We start from the raw sequence: 15,469 nt of genomic DNA, 5'->3' as shown, positions 1-15,469 counted from the left end.
TCAACACTGGGGTGTTACTGTATACTACTGTAGACTTTATCAACACTGGGGTGTTACTGTATACTACTGTAGACTTTATCAACACTGGGGTGTTACTGTATACTACTGTAGACTTTATCAACCCTGGGGCATTACTGTATACTACTGTAGACTTTATCAACACTGGGGTGTTACTGTATACTACTGTAGACTTTACCAACACTGTGCCCTTCGGCTATACTAAATCTGTAAAAAATACTCTTCTTTCTTCAATAATAAATTAACCCTAGCTTACTTAACTTTTTAACTTTATAAACTTTTCTTTTTTCAATGTTTTGATTCCTTTGTAATAAGACTTAAAACACAAACACAGGTACAGCTGAACAAAAAATATTTTCCTGCTTTATATAATTTTCTATAAACTTTTTTTGTATTTAAAAATGTTTACTTTTATTTTTACTTTTTACTTTTTAAGCTCTTTCGTTGATAACCAAGACAAAAACACATACACTAGCCTAGGCCTATGCAGGGTCAGGATCATCAATATCACCGTCTCCACCTCCACATCTTGTCCCACTGGAAGGTCTTCAGGTGCAATAACACACACGGAGCTGTCATCTCCTATGGTAACAATGCCTTCTTCTGGATACCTCCTGAAGGACCTGCCTGTTTTACAGTTAAATTTCTTTTTAATAAGTAGAAAGAGTATACTCTAAAATAATGATAAAGGTATAGTAAATATATAAACCAGTAACATTGTTGCTTATTATCAAGAATTATATACTGTTGATAATTATATGTGTTATACTTTTATACAACTGGTAGTACAATAGGTTTGTTTATACCAGCATCACCACAGACACATGAGTAATACGTTGTGCTGTGACGTTAGGACAGCTATGATATCACCAGGCGAAAGGAATTTTTCAGCTACATTATATTTTGGGAAGTCCATCGTTGACTGAAGCATCATTATGGGGTGCATGATTGTACTTCAATAACAAAAAAGTAAAGAAAGAAGAGTTCTTACATATTGGGAGAGCCATCAACTGTCTGGTGATCTAATGAGGCCAAAGCACCGTTGTAGGAGTAGCTGAATAAGCAAGCCGGAAGGAGAAGCAGTTATGGTGAGAAAGCAGGATACGTAAGTGTTTTTGGAGGTGGAGCCTTTGTGGTTGTAACTAAGACTAAGGTATAAATCTAGTTGTGGGTAGTTGAGTTGCATGTGGAAGCAAAGGTGACTTGGAACCAGCAGGCTAAGGAACTGAGAAAGGTGGGTTAGTGATGGGGCACTGAAGTCCTTCCGACAGATGGCAGGGTTTAACATGGAGAGGAAGATTGTGGGCCAGATGGCAAAGGCTGTGATTACTGTAACAGGAAAGCAGTGGAGAGTGTGGTAAAATCGCATGCGTCTCTCAGAGTGATTTTTATGTGACAGAGTAGGGAGTAATAATGGTCTGGAGCAAAGATACAGTCCTAAGAGCTCTGAATCCATGAAGAGACGATGAATAGATAACATTTTTCTTCTTGTATTTTTTCAGGTAGGAAATTATTTTTTATAAGTTAGATTTTTTTTTGTTAGACTTTACAGTTGATAAGTTAGATTAACCTTATCATTTATAGAAATTTCTTCAAAATTGTGGCAATATCATTTCTATCATATAAACACATTTCAAATGGGAAGTTGTGAGAGGATAATTCATGGAGCTGCCAACTCACTGCCATTTCAAATGGCAAGTTTAGGTAAAATCTTTATATCAGTACATTATATAAATGTCAATAGCATGCCATTTTTAGTTTGTGCAAATGTAAGATTTTATAATATTCTCCTTCAGTATTAATGACTTGAGAGAAAGTGATGCTAATTTAATTAGACAAATTAATTATAAAACTCCAAAACCGGCCGGGCGCGGTGGCTCACGCCTGTAATCCCAGCACTTTGGGAGGCCGAGGCGGGCGGATCACGAGGTCAGGAGATCAAGACCGTCCTGGCTAACACGGTGAAATCCCGTCTCTACTAAAAATACGAAAAAAAATTAGCTGGGCGTGATGGCAGGCACCTGTAGTCCCAGCTACTCGGGATGCTGAGGCAGGAGAATGGCGTGAACCCGGGGGCGGAGCTTGCAGTGAGGGGAGATCGTGCCGCTGCACTCCAGCCTGGGCGACAGAGTGAGACTCAGCCTCAAAAAAAAAAAAAAAAAAAAAAAAAAAAAAAAAAAAAATTCCAAAGCCAGTTTTTAGTTTTTATTTTTATTTTATTTTATTTTATTTTTTGAGATGAAGTCTTGCTCTTGTCACTAGGCTGGAGTGCAATGGCATGATCTCAGCTCACTGTAACCTCTGCTTCCCGAATTCAAGCGATTCTCCTGCCTCAGCCTCCTCAGTAGCTGAGATTACAGGCCAGCGCCACCACCCTGGCTAATTTTTGTATTTTTAGTAGAGATGGGTTTTCGCCATGTTGGCCAGGCTGGTCTGGAACTCCTGACCTCGTGATCCACCTGCTTCAGCCTCCCAAAGTGCTGGGATTACAGGCATGAGCCACCTGCACCCGGACACCAGTTTTTAATAAAAAGACAAATCTGGTTATTCAAAATGACTAATGTGTCAATTTCAGTGCTAGTTTAAGAGTGAAATTATTAGCCTTGCAAAGCTTTCCATCACAGCTGTTTTCCTTTATTTGATTCTATTGTTGCCTGTTAGGCCTTAAAAAAACAAGGAACAGAAAATTCTAAGACAGATGGCAACCATGTATTTTACAGTTTATTTTAAAAGTACAACCCACAACATCTGACATAATCTGGAACCAGTGTTCAGAAAATAATTTTGACTTGATGTTTAGTGTAGACCCAGTTGGAAATGATAATGGTATAAATGGAGTCTAGACAAACACTAAGGCGAGCATTGTGCTTTTGTGGCTGCATTTGAAGAGTTTCCTAAGGTTTTATTTTACTTTTTAGTTAAGTTCTTCCTTTGTATCGACACTCTATTATGTTTCAACTTAGTCTTTGTGCTTGCATTTGTTTTCTTTCCATCAGACATCTACACTTGCCCCCATTTCTCATGAGATCATACTTTATTTTATAGGTCTAGCAATACTGCAAGGTCAAGATTTCTGTTATTTCCAAATAAGATATAATGTATTAAAATTTGACATATGTACCTTCTTAAGATAATCAGCAAATATATTAAGATATTTAAATACCTACCTGCTTCAAAGGTTAAATATTAATAAAATGCATGTTTTTACTAGAATTATCATGAGAAATTCAGATATATCCAGACATTCCATAGACTATCATTTTGATATTTTGAGGTTTAAAGCTTTCTATTGATGTTCTAGAAAATGTGGAGATCTTGCACATAAAAGAAGGGCTGAGTTGCTCATTATTCTTAGAAAAAGTAGCAATACTAAAAGGAAGAAATTCAGTTAGAATTTCAGCAAATATGTATGTGTGTTAAATTAACATTGTTCACCTAGCAAATATATATATCACATATTATGTGTATATGTTTTCATATTTTAAATTGTTTTTAGAGAATATGTATTGAATTTTTATTATATTTCAGTTACTACTTAGGCATCAGATGTTAACAAAGCAGACAAAATTCCATATAAGTGAGAGAGATAATAATTTCAAAATAATTTCAAAATAAATGTAAAAATAACTTAATTTTAGAAAAAGATAAAATTCAGGTGAAGACAGACAATAAGCAAATAAATAGATGTCTAAATAGTGTAATTTTAGAAAATCACAAATACTGAGCCAAAGAAATAGTATAGTAATAAAACAGAGGATGACTAATAGAGAGGGTTAGGAACACATTAGATACATTATTTCTTCATTTCAAAATTATAAAATGAAATCTGTGATATTTCCTGCATAAAATTTTAAACTTTAAAGATCTTTTGTCTCTGTGATTGATATAAAAGTACAAGTCCCTTTCATTTTTTCTCTTCTAATTATTATTATTTGTAGTCCTTACCTAGAATTTTACATTTGCAACTTATACACTAATTTTTTTTCTTATGTACCCATCTTGAATTGCTTGGTAGGGGACAGCCAAATCCATATTCACCATTTGATGCATGAGAGGGTATATTAGTCTGTTCTCACGCTGCTAATGGAGACATACCCGAGACTGAGTAATTTACAAAAGAAAGGGGTTTAATTGACTTGCAGTCCCACATTGGTGGGGAGGCCTCACAATCGTGGCGGAAGGTGAAGGAGGAGCAAAGTCATGTCTTACATGACGGCAGGCAACAGAGTGTGTGCAGGGGAACTGCCCTTTATAAAACCATCAGATCTTGTGAGACTTATTCACTGTCATGAGAACAGCATAGGAAAGACCCACCGCCATGATTTAATTACCTCCCACCAGGTCCTTTCCATGACATGTGGAAATGACGGCAGCTACAATTCAAGTTGAGATTTGGGTGGGGACACAGTCAAATCACATCAAATGGTGTAAAGGAAATATAACTAACGTTGAATTTTCAGGTATGTAGAAAACAGTATGGTATATAGACCTGTATGAGATTTGCATTTTAAATTCCCCCTTTTATTTATAAATTTTCATTAAAACTACTTTGGTCTCAGTAGCCTCATCAGCAAAATAAAGACAGAAGACTTTCTAATTTGAAGAATGATTGTTGTATAGTAAAATCAATTCAGGAAGTTCTAGTAATTTTGATTCTGTGAATCAAAATTAATAATTCGTGCTGTAGATAATAATACCTTCTGTGTTGAGATTTCAAAATTTGCAAGTACCACTGTAGCAAATACTCCTTTTTTTTTTTTTTGGTCTGGAAGAATTATTGAATTACTTTAATGAAATTTTTTCTTGTTTCTTTATAGATAACATAGTGAACTTGTTTGTGTCTTGTTTCTAAACTACCGTCAGATTTATTTTTTCACTCTTGCTATTTCCAAACTTTTATTTTCTGGCAAAGAACCATAACCTTCAGCTTTCTTTACTTTTTAAATTAGTACTAGCCTTTTTTTTTTTTTTTTTTTTTTTTTCTGCTGAGAGGAGCTGCATTTCCCAAAGAAATAAACTGCTCTAGTGACATTATAAGCAAAATAAATGAAGAGGAAAAAGGACAAGATGGTGTCCTCTTAGTGATTCCATTTTTCTTCCAGTGACCCTCCTTCACAATGCTCACAAACCGTCCACTGATGGCTTTTTTCACAAACTTTGCCAGGATCAATACTAAGCTTGGTAGCCATCAATTTGTGTTTCTTCTGGTTTTTTTTTAATATTTTTTTTTTCAGAGAAGGCATTTCTTCATCTCTAGCGTTCACTGATAGAGGTATTACAGTCTTATTTGCAAGTTATTTAAGTGTCCTGGGTTGTAATACATTGGGGTCAAGAGCCTAGGAAACAACTAGTCCAGCCAAGTACTTCCTGTTGCAGGGTCACCTTCATTGTTGAAAGTGGGCATATTCCACAGAACAGGGATATGTTTATCCTCTGAGTGTTGTGGTTGTTCTAAGCTAAATTCATCATTCTCTTAGGCTTACATCCCATACATGTGTTCAATCGAATTGAAAATAGCTCTTCTATTGCAGGAGAAAAAAGTGTGAATACAATTGTATTTTAACCATCCTCTAGGCTGTGATCTTTGCTAATGTCAATTGCTATGGAACCCAAAGACCTGGAAACCAAGTAGTACAGAAATGATATCTACTAATTCTACATTCATGAAGCTTCTTTTGTTTACCATCTTAGTGAATACACTAAGGAGTATAACTGAAGGACACTTCTGAGCTGAGGCAGCTCTGAACTATAAATATGATCTTCTGCAAAACCTTTGATAACCCCATCCTACCTCAAATTCATGGCCTAATGGAGTTTATAATTCAGCACAATCCACAAAGTTACTATTTTTTTACTTTGAAAGGTTGTGTTGTGGAAAATATGATGCAAACCCCCTGTTTGTTGATCTCTTGTATTACCACATAGGACAGAATATAGCTTGCTTGTTTAGTACCTTTTCATAGGGTTATCATTTTTCTAATCTTTTAGTAAAGTTAGTTGATTCAATTTACCACATTAATATAAATAAATCAAGAATCTGTCCACCACCAAGGGGGAGGACATTAATAAATTTTTTATGATTAAAATTACCATCAGTGAAGTAAAGTCATCTCTCTCTTTACCAAAATGCCATTGCTTCCATCCTCTCCTTGAGGTAATGCAGTGGCTTTTTGCAATGATTGATTTGGGCCATTAATGACAAGCCCAAGTAGGTTTTAGTTCATCCATCTTCCTTTAGCCCAGACAAAAATGCTACTACAAATAAACATCATGTCTGAGTGATTTTTGACAGAAAGAACAACAGAAAGCCTCCTGGCCTATTATATACTTGTCCCTTCCTCTGTGATAGAGCTCCAAGAAAGGCCTCTGAGCCCATGAATTTGGAATGTCCTAAAAACGTAACTGTGAGATAATTTTTGGGGGTTGCTAACTTGACACTTGGTAATGTTGGTGTAGTTTTAGGAGTGCCTAGGGCTATCTTGGGTATTAGCAAAGAATGGCATAGAAACACAAACCTTAAATACAAACAGTACACACAGGTGCTTGAGTGTATTTCTGCAAGATGTCCTTGCATGTTGACTTGCAAAATGACAAAAATCAGAAAAATTTTGCTGAAGGGATAATACATTTCTGATCACAGTGCTGTTTTCAAGTCTTCCTCATCCTGGCTGTGATTCTTGAAGAAAACTATTGACAAATACATGATAAACACATCTGACAGAAACAACTTAAGCATGTCTTGAAAACAAGCCTGTATGACAGATGCACCTGAATGTGTGTTCCAAGCCAGGGAGTCTGGAAGTGACCAACCTGGCAATACATTCCTTTTCTGTGAGGAACGTCTGAGCCCCGACTCGTCCTGTGGAATACTGGTCACACAGGACATGAAGGCCTTGAATTTAGTGTTGAATGAAGGTTGTCAGGTGGAGGTCGATAGGGAAAGGATGCTCAGTGAAAATGTTATATAAACTGCATGCCTTTGCAAGTGGTTGTGGTTCTCCTGTTCAGCCTGCTGCCACTGGACTCTCTCCCCTGTATGTAAGACACCAGCAAAACCCACGTCTTGTGCACTGGCTCTGGGTCTCTTATTCGGCCTCTTGAACCTGGTACCATACCCATTGGAGTTGATAGGGGTTTAACAGGACAGGAAGATGTAATTTTTTTTAGTTTATATTTTAAAGAAGATGTGGCTTTAAGTGGCAGCTGAGTTGGCATTAGATTCACAGTCAGATTCTCCTGACCACACTGCACTGAACGCTCCATGTTCCTGCTTTTCCTTTAATTATCTTGGTGATTCTGTTCTTGTCTCTGCAGGAAGGTATTAATTATCCCCTACTAGTAATTTCTGAGCTTCTGAAAGCAAAAACACTCAAAGCAGATTTTGGAGTAATTTGAGAAACTCCCTCATGAGAGTGGAAATCCAGTGACTTTATTAGCAGGACTAAAATTATTAGAACAATTCTGTGCAATCTGCTGTACTTCTGTGAGGTAAACATTTTTTCCTCCTAATCCTCTTATTCTTATTGTATAAAGGAATAACAATTTTTCTTTTTAAGTTGAATCAATTTGCTCTTAGTCATATAAAGTTGGAACTAAAGTTGAAGTCTGGCTAGAAATTGCAAGATGTTTCTAACCTGTGAAAAGTCAACGGTGACACTCTTGGTACATTTGAATGTCATGAAACTACTACAAAGAAAGACTGGTTTCTGGATTCATTTTTGGTGCAACATTTCTCAAGCTCTTTCTCTGCTATCACTCCCTGCCTGCATTTTCTGAAGTTTCCAAAAAGAGGCCACTCCTAAGAAGTATGAGTCTTGAATTGCTTGTCATAGAATATAGCATCCTGCTGATATAGATAAGGGCTTTGAAAAGGGAGTAAATAATTATTATTAAAAATCCCAAAGGAAAAAAAAATCAGTTCTGAACTGTCATACATTAAGTATATACTGACAAGCAATGCAGCTATCTTATAAATTACATAAATATAAGACTATTATATTACCTTTAATTCAGGCGTTTACTTCCCCCACTTAAAAGAATCAGTCTGAGGACATGGAATCACTATTTATTAAAATCTTTATTAATTGATTCTTAGAAGGGTGATTGACCACTAAAGTTCTCCTATCTTGTCTCTTCCTGAGAAAACGGATAGGAAATTTTACAAAGAACAGGCTATATAGTCATTAAAATCGTTTCTCCAGCCAGGGCAAGAAAACTTTCCTGTCTCCCAACCTTCAGTTTTTCCTTGGAGAGTAATTGGCATCCACTGTCATTGTTCTAGCTTGATCCCTCCCTGTGTTTTCTGTGGACTTTCATAAGAATATTCTAAATGACTCACTGACTTCAGTTTACCTTCATTTCACTTCATGCCATTCTGCCAGAATGTCTCCCTAAAGGATAACTCCAACCAGGTCACTCTGTTGCTCAATATCTATTATCCAGTGAATCTAAGGCAAACATCGTAAGCTGACTCACAGAGCCTTCTATGATCCAGGCCTATCAGATTGTGATAAATGGTTAATTGCCTTTTCAAGTATATGACATTTCTACCTAAATATTGGAAATTGTTCAGCTACAATCATATCGCTTACTTCCACAGTGTATTATTTCACTAGATCAGTTATGTCTTTCTGTGATATATATACTGGTAAATGTAAATAAAAGTCATTATTTAACTTTTTCAAAATATACCAAAACCTTGGCATGAAACTGCATCAACTAGATTCTGGCACAGTTGATCCATATGGCCAGCAATTCTACTCCATAGGTATGTGTCTGACAAAGTCGAACACTTATACCAACCAAAAGAGATGTATAAGAATATTCGAAGCAGTGTTATTTGTAATACTTTAATGCCAAGGTAATTTCACAGCTACTGATAGAATTCATAGATCCTAAGTTGCTCATAAAAGTAATTGTCTTTCAATAGTAAATGTCTACTAATGGTAAAATAGAAATAAATATATCTTGATATATTTATAAAATGGATTACTATATAGTGATAAAAATGGCTAAATTATTGCACATGCAACAGCATGATTGCATTTTATAAGTATAGCATTGAGTGAAAGAAGCCAGAAATTTTTAAAAATATATGTTTTAATTTATATAAAGTTCAAAAATAGGAAGTAGTGGTAGAAGTTAAGATTGGTGGGTACATTTTGAGGTAGTGAGAGTAGTGATTGGCAGGTAGCAAGAAGGTTGCTTCTGGGTTGCTTGTGATAATTTTCTAATTTTTGTGCTGGGTGATGGTTGCATGGGTTTGTTCATTTTTTAATAAGTGATTGTACTGTTCATTTATATATACTTTTCTAAATCAAGATTGTTTTTTAAATCAAATGTTTTGTTAACATAAACTATTTATTGAAAATGTCCTGATTTCTATCTCTAGGAATCATGTTTTACCCAGGATGTCAAAGATAAACTAGAGTTTCAATCTTGCTATCTTAACAAGAGCAGAGGGAGAACAAAGAATAAAACAAGAAAATAAAGCTGACTATATTAAAAGAACAGAGGTATGTCCTTAAGAGAAAACCTCCATCCTCAAAGACTTAAGAGAAAGTAGAGTGGAAAATAGGATATCAAAATGCAGTACACATTGAAAACAGTGGGAATAAAAGAAACATATCCAGGATTAAGCTCTCTTAAAGAGGGGCCAAAAAAAGTCACAAGAGGAGTATATATTTGAGTTGTTATTGATCAGAAACTATGACTTTTTCCCAGAGAAATTTATCAGAGGAATAGGATGAAGATCATGGAGAGCAAACTAGAATGACTTTCCAGATAGTAAGATCCAGGAGATTAATGTAAAATGGTCCCTTAAATCTGCCAACACATTTCCTAGACCCTGTATTTTCTGTAAATGATATGTCATAAGACTATATGGTTATCGATTTGGGAGAAGATAACTTGAAGGGCCAATGTAAGATTCTGAAAGAATATCCAAATGAGTTCAACAGTACGGCAGATGACTCTGCAGGCTGTGCCTTGTGGGAACATAACTAAAAATTGTGAAATTCAAGGGAATGTGCAACAGTGAAGAGGCTTATCAGTCAGCAACCTGGTAGAATAAGAATAGATGAAGTTGGACTAGATCTTGGTTGGATGAGAGAATGAGCCTGAATGAAATTATCTGACTCTGAAATGATGGTAGATAAAAATTATATGAACAACAGATGCTTTGGGAAGACAGTGATCATTGCTTTCATAATTGCTACAATATGGGATTTCACAAGATGAAATCTAAATTATTAAATTAGAAAAACACAATGTGTTCACCAGAATGCAAAGGAAGATAGGATAGAGGGCTCGTAAAACTAACAAGTAGCATTGGCCTTACTTGTAGAAGGCCAAAAAAGAGTCGACAAAGAAGTCAGAACTGTTATAAACTCAGCTGAAATGTATGGTAGTAGTATTTCAATGGTGGCTGCACATTAGAATCAGTTGGAGAAGTTAAAAAATATTGAGACCTGGGCCTCTCCACAAACCAATTTTGCTAGAATATATGGTGATGGGGTCCTGGAAATAGCCTCGTTGCAGTGCTCCCCAGGTGATTCTAATGTCTATCAGGTGGAGAACCAATAGAGTAAGAGATCAGGAGAGAATAATAATTAAGGCTCTTCTTAGTGGCAAGTGAAAAACAGTTCATGCCTCACAAGGCACTAGGGGTCACAAACTTCAGAGGCATTAGTAAATATTCAGTAGAATCTTCAGATAAAGGTTCTTCTAAGGCTGCTTTTCCACCTGAAAAAAAAAATATAGATATATTGGAGATGGGTGGATGGATTGATTGGATATATGCCTATGGGTTTCACAGGCATATATGGGAAGCTGACCGGGGAAGCTGACAACACAGGCCCAGAGGGTAATTGAAAGGTTCTAAATAAGCTAGATTTGGGCAAAGGGTGGAGGCTCTTCAAATAAGGCATACTGTCTGGGTTTACTACCAATGTAACGTTCTATGCAGAAAGACAAGACTTTCCAATGCTACAATCTGAGAGAGGTGACAAAATCTTAAGAGATAATTTTCCCTTAGAAATAAACCCATTAGGTTGGTGCAAATGTAACTGTGGTTTATGCATTGTTGGAATTTGCTGTTTGATCCTGGAATACATTCTTAAATAAATGTGGTTATATTATACATCATTTTAATGGGCATTTCTCACTTTATTTATTTATTTTTTGCTAATGACTTATTACTTGCTGTTTATTTTAGACTATGGAAATGATGTTAGACAAAAAACAAATTCAAGCAATTTTCTTATTTGAGTTCAAAGTGGGTCGTAAGGCAGTGAAGACAACTGGCCACATCAACAACACATTTGGCCCAGGAACTGCTAACAAATGTACAGTGCAGTGGTGGTTCAAGAAGTTTTGCAATGGAGACAAGATCCTTGAAGATGAGGAGCATAGTGGCTGGCCATCAGAAGTCGACAAAGACCAAATGAAAGCAATTATCAAAGCTGATCCTCTTACAACTACTTAAGAAGTTGCCAAAGAACTCAATGTCGATCGTTTTACAGTAGTTCGGCATTTGAAGCAAACAGGAAAGGTGAAACAGCTCAACTCATAAGTTGAGCGAAAATTAAAAAAAATCATTATTTCAAAGTGTCATCTTCTCTTATTCTACACAACAATGAACCATTTCTTGATTGGTTTGTGATGTGTGACAAAAAGTGGATTTTACATGACCACTGGCGATGACCACCTCAGTGGCTGGACCGAGAAGATCCAAAGCACTTCCCAAACCCAAACGTGGTCACTGTTTGGTGGTCTGTTGCTGGTCCGATCCACTACAGCTTTCTGAATCCTGGTGAAATCATTATATCTGAGAAGTATGCTCAGCAAATCTATGAGGTGCACCGAATACCACAATGTCTGCAACCAGCACTGGTCAATAGAAAGGGCTCAGTTCTTCTCCACAGCAACGTGCTACCACATGTTACACAACCAATGCTTCAAAAGTTGAATGAATTGGGCTACAAAATTTCGCCTCATCCACCATATTCACATGCTCTCTTGCCAACTGACTACCACTTCTTCCAGCATCTCGACAATTTTTTTTTTTTGCAGGGAAAACGCTTCCACAACCAGCAGGATGCAGAAAATGCTTTCCAAGAGTTTGTCAAATCCTCAAGCACAGATTTTTACGCTACAGGAATAAACAAACTTATTTCCCATTAGCAAAAATGTGTTGATTTTAATTGTTCCTATTGTGATTAATAACGATGCATTTGAGCCTAGTTATAATGATTTAAAATACATGGTCTAAAACCGCAATTACTTTTGCACCAACATAATAATTAGCCTCTATGAGCCAGGCATGGTGGCGCACGCTTGTAATCCCAGCTACTCTGGAGGCTGAGGCAGGAGAATTGCTTGAATTCAGGAAGCAGACATTGCAGGGAGCTGAGATCACGTCACTGAACTCCAGCCTGGGTGACGAGGGAGACTGCATCTCAAAGCAAAAACAAAAACATAATAATTAGCCTCTAAAAGGGAAGTTTCTTGCAACTGAAGTTAAGCTTGGGTTTTAATAACGGGCAGAATAGACTGCCATCTGGCTGTGGCTGAAACTAGGGAGCTTGGGGTATTGTAGATACAACAGCCTCTACTTGGGAAGAGTCCCTCAGTGGGTAGGTGGCCCAGTTTTTCTTAGAGCAAGAAAGTAAAATGAACACTCAGAGATGGAGTTGAGGATAGAGAAGTTGTTGCTGATAATAAACAGAAGTTTAAGAGGACACATAAGAAAATGCTATGTTTCTTAACAGATAAATCATTGGCAATTTAAGTGAGATCTTTTTTACAGTGCGGAAGCTCTCCAGGATAAGGAAGGACATTTAGTGTCTCTGGTTTCTGCACCAAAATGCCAGTAGAACCACAAATGGGACCCACTGGGAGAATCAGTTAGGACTGAGGGCTTCAGTCAGATTAGAGGGTCTACATAGCTTAGAGGATAAGATCTGGGAATGAAAGCTGCCTAAGAACGTGGGGTGGCTTGCACTCCCAGTGATGGGATTACGTGAACTAGGGACATAGTGCATGTTGGCATTAGCTTTAATGGTCTTGCAGGAAGAGTAAATGGTCAGATCTAATGACATTCTACTTTGGTGGGTGGTTTCTTAGAAAATTTGCATTGTGGAAGCAGGGAGTTTTATGTGGTAGGAGAGAGGTGGTCTCATTGGGACCGCGTGTTAGTCCGTTCTTATGCTGCTATAAGGACATACCTGAGACTGGGTAATTTATAAAGGGAAGAGGTTTAACTGTCTCACAGTTCCACAGGGCTGAGGAGCCCTCAGGAAATTTACAATTATGGTGGAAGGGGAAGCAAACAATGATAGGGGCAGCAATGAGAGGGAAAAGCCCCTTATAAAACCATGAGATCTCTTAAAAACTCACTATCAGGAGAACAACATGGAGGTAACAACCCCCACAATTTACCTCCCACTGGATCCCTCCCATGGCAACTGAAGATTATGGGAACTACAGTTCAAGATGAGATTTGGGTGGGCATATAGACAAACCATATCAGACCATGTGGCACTCTGCGTTCCCTATCCTTGTGTGGGCAGTGCTGAGGCAAGGGAACAAGATCTTATGTGGAACACTTGGAGCTTTATGGTTTCTCGGCCAAACAAGCCTTCTGCAGATTATTTCAAGGCTAAGAATATGCCTTAGATTCTGTATGAGGGAGTTGAAGCTAGTGGTACCAGGGGGAAATCTAAACCTTATTTCTTATACCAACCAATTAAGTAGAAAACTGTATGACTGTACTCATGGCTGCCACAAAGACATTCGATAAAACCTAAACAATTATTTGTTATATAAAACTCTAACTGAAAGGAAGAGAAGGACAAGTTTATTTATCTGCACCAGGAAGTGAGAAAATAAATGGTACAATGTTAAGCTATTTCCATAAAAATTAGAAAAATATTCTGGAATATCCACTTTTACCCCTGTAAAAAACATTTTAGAGGTGTTAACTAACGCAATAAAAAATAAAACAATGTAAACATTGGATAGATTTGTATCTTTTAGATGACAAAAACCCAAAAGGATTTTCCTTAAAACTCCTAACTTTAAAATGAAAAATCAGAAGATCAGCTGAATTTTAAAAATCCAACTTGTAAAAATCTATAGAAATTCTTGAATTAGAAAAAAAAATAATTTAGGCTGGGAACGCTGACTCATGCCTATAATCCGAGCACTTTGTGAGGCCCAGGGAGAGGATCATTTGAGTTCAGGAGTTTGAGACCAGCCTGGGCAACACAGTAAGTCCCCATTTGTACAAAAATTTAAAAATTAGGCATGGTGGCATGTGCCTGTAGTCCCAGCTACTTGGGAGCCTGAGGTGGGAGGATCACTTGAGTCTTGTAAATTGAGACAGCAGTGAGCTGTGACTATATCACTGCACTCCAGCTTGGCTGACAGAATGAGACCCTGTCTCAGAAAAGAGAAAAAAGCTATTTAAAAATGGAAGCAGAAAAATATCTCATTTGAAGTAGTGATAAAATAAATTTGATAAGCAAGATATTTTCTCTACAAAAATAACAAATTATTGGAGGGCATTATAGAAAGTCTAAACAAACACGCAGGCATGATATCTTTCCCGGGGAAGAGACTTAATATTGTAAAAATATTAAATTTCATTAATATATTATGTCAATTAGTATTCTAGTGGAGTAGCATTTTTATTTATTGGAATGTGATAAAGTCAGATTTCATATTTAAGTATTATCTGAGAATAGGTATGCCAATTTGAAAAAGTATAGAGTCCTTGATTTACCAGGTATTAACTGTTACCATAACTCCATAATTCAACTGGTTGTTCGTCTAATTTTGTAGCCAGCATCCCTGAAATTTCAGCAGCCAAACACAGTTCATACTCATGTAACAGGTGGTAGAAGTGGGAGACCTTTTCTAGCAGTCACTCAGTGATATGCTGTATCAACCAGGATACAGAAACCACATCAGTTATTGGAAGAGGGAAAATGTAATATAAAGATTTATTAAGTAGGGGGGTTAACTACTAAATTGTGGAGAAAATTCTAAAGAATAGAAGAATTGGGGAGCACTCACTCCTTGTAGGACTGAGGCAGAGTACCCAGGGAAAGAATAGACTTGAAGACCCAACCCCACTCAAGACTGACAACTGGAGCTCTTTGTGATGTGTCCCTTGGAGGTGGAAAAGTTTGCTATCACTGGCTGGGACTGATAAGCAGAAAGCTGATCACTGTGGTGCTAGCAAGACTCTCTGAGAAGCTGCCTGCTGGAGGGTGAATGCCACCAGGTGCCACGTGCTCCAAGAATCAACAGGAAGGGCCAGGCACAGTGACTCACACCTGTAAACTCAGCACTTTGGGAGACTGAGGGGGGCAGGTCACTTGTGTTCAGGTGTTCCTGACCAGCCTGGGCAACATGGCAAAACACTCTCTCTACATATATATATTTT

General features: G+C 37.1%; 1 long non-coding RNA gene across 1 annotated transcript in view; it reads left to right on the top strand.

Annotated features, from left to right (window-relative positions):
• LOC135970811 (uncharacterized) overlaps positions 1-12,260 on the top strand; it is a 199,289-nt gene extending 187,029 nt beyond the window's left edge. The window contains exons 2-3 of the long non-coding RNA XR_010586660.1: positions 9,410-9,533; positions 11,234-12,260. This is a non-coding gene — a long non-coding RNA (uncharacterized lncRNA). The remainder of the gene's footprint in view (positions 1-9,409; positions 9,534-11,233) is intronic.
• Positions 12,261-15,469: the final 3,209 nt, after the last annotated feature.

The sequence above is a fragment of the Macaca fascicularis genome, chromosome 5 (assembly GCF_037993035.2).
Source record: "Macaca fascicularis isolate 582-1 chromosome 5, T2T-MFA8v1.1".
In the NCBI taxonomy this organism is placed as follows: domain Eukaryota; kingdom Metazoa; phylum Chordata; class Mammalia; order Primates; family Cercopithecidae; genus Macaca; species Macaca fascicularis.
This window is presented reverse-complemented; position numbering and strand designations above follow the sequence as displayed.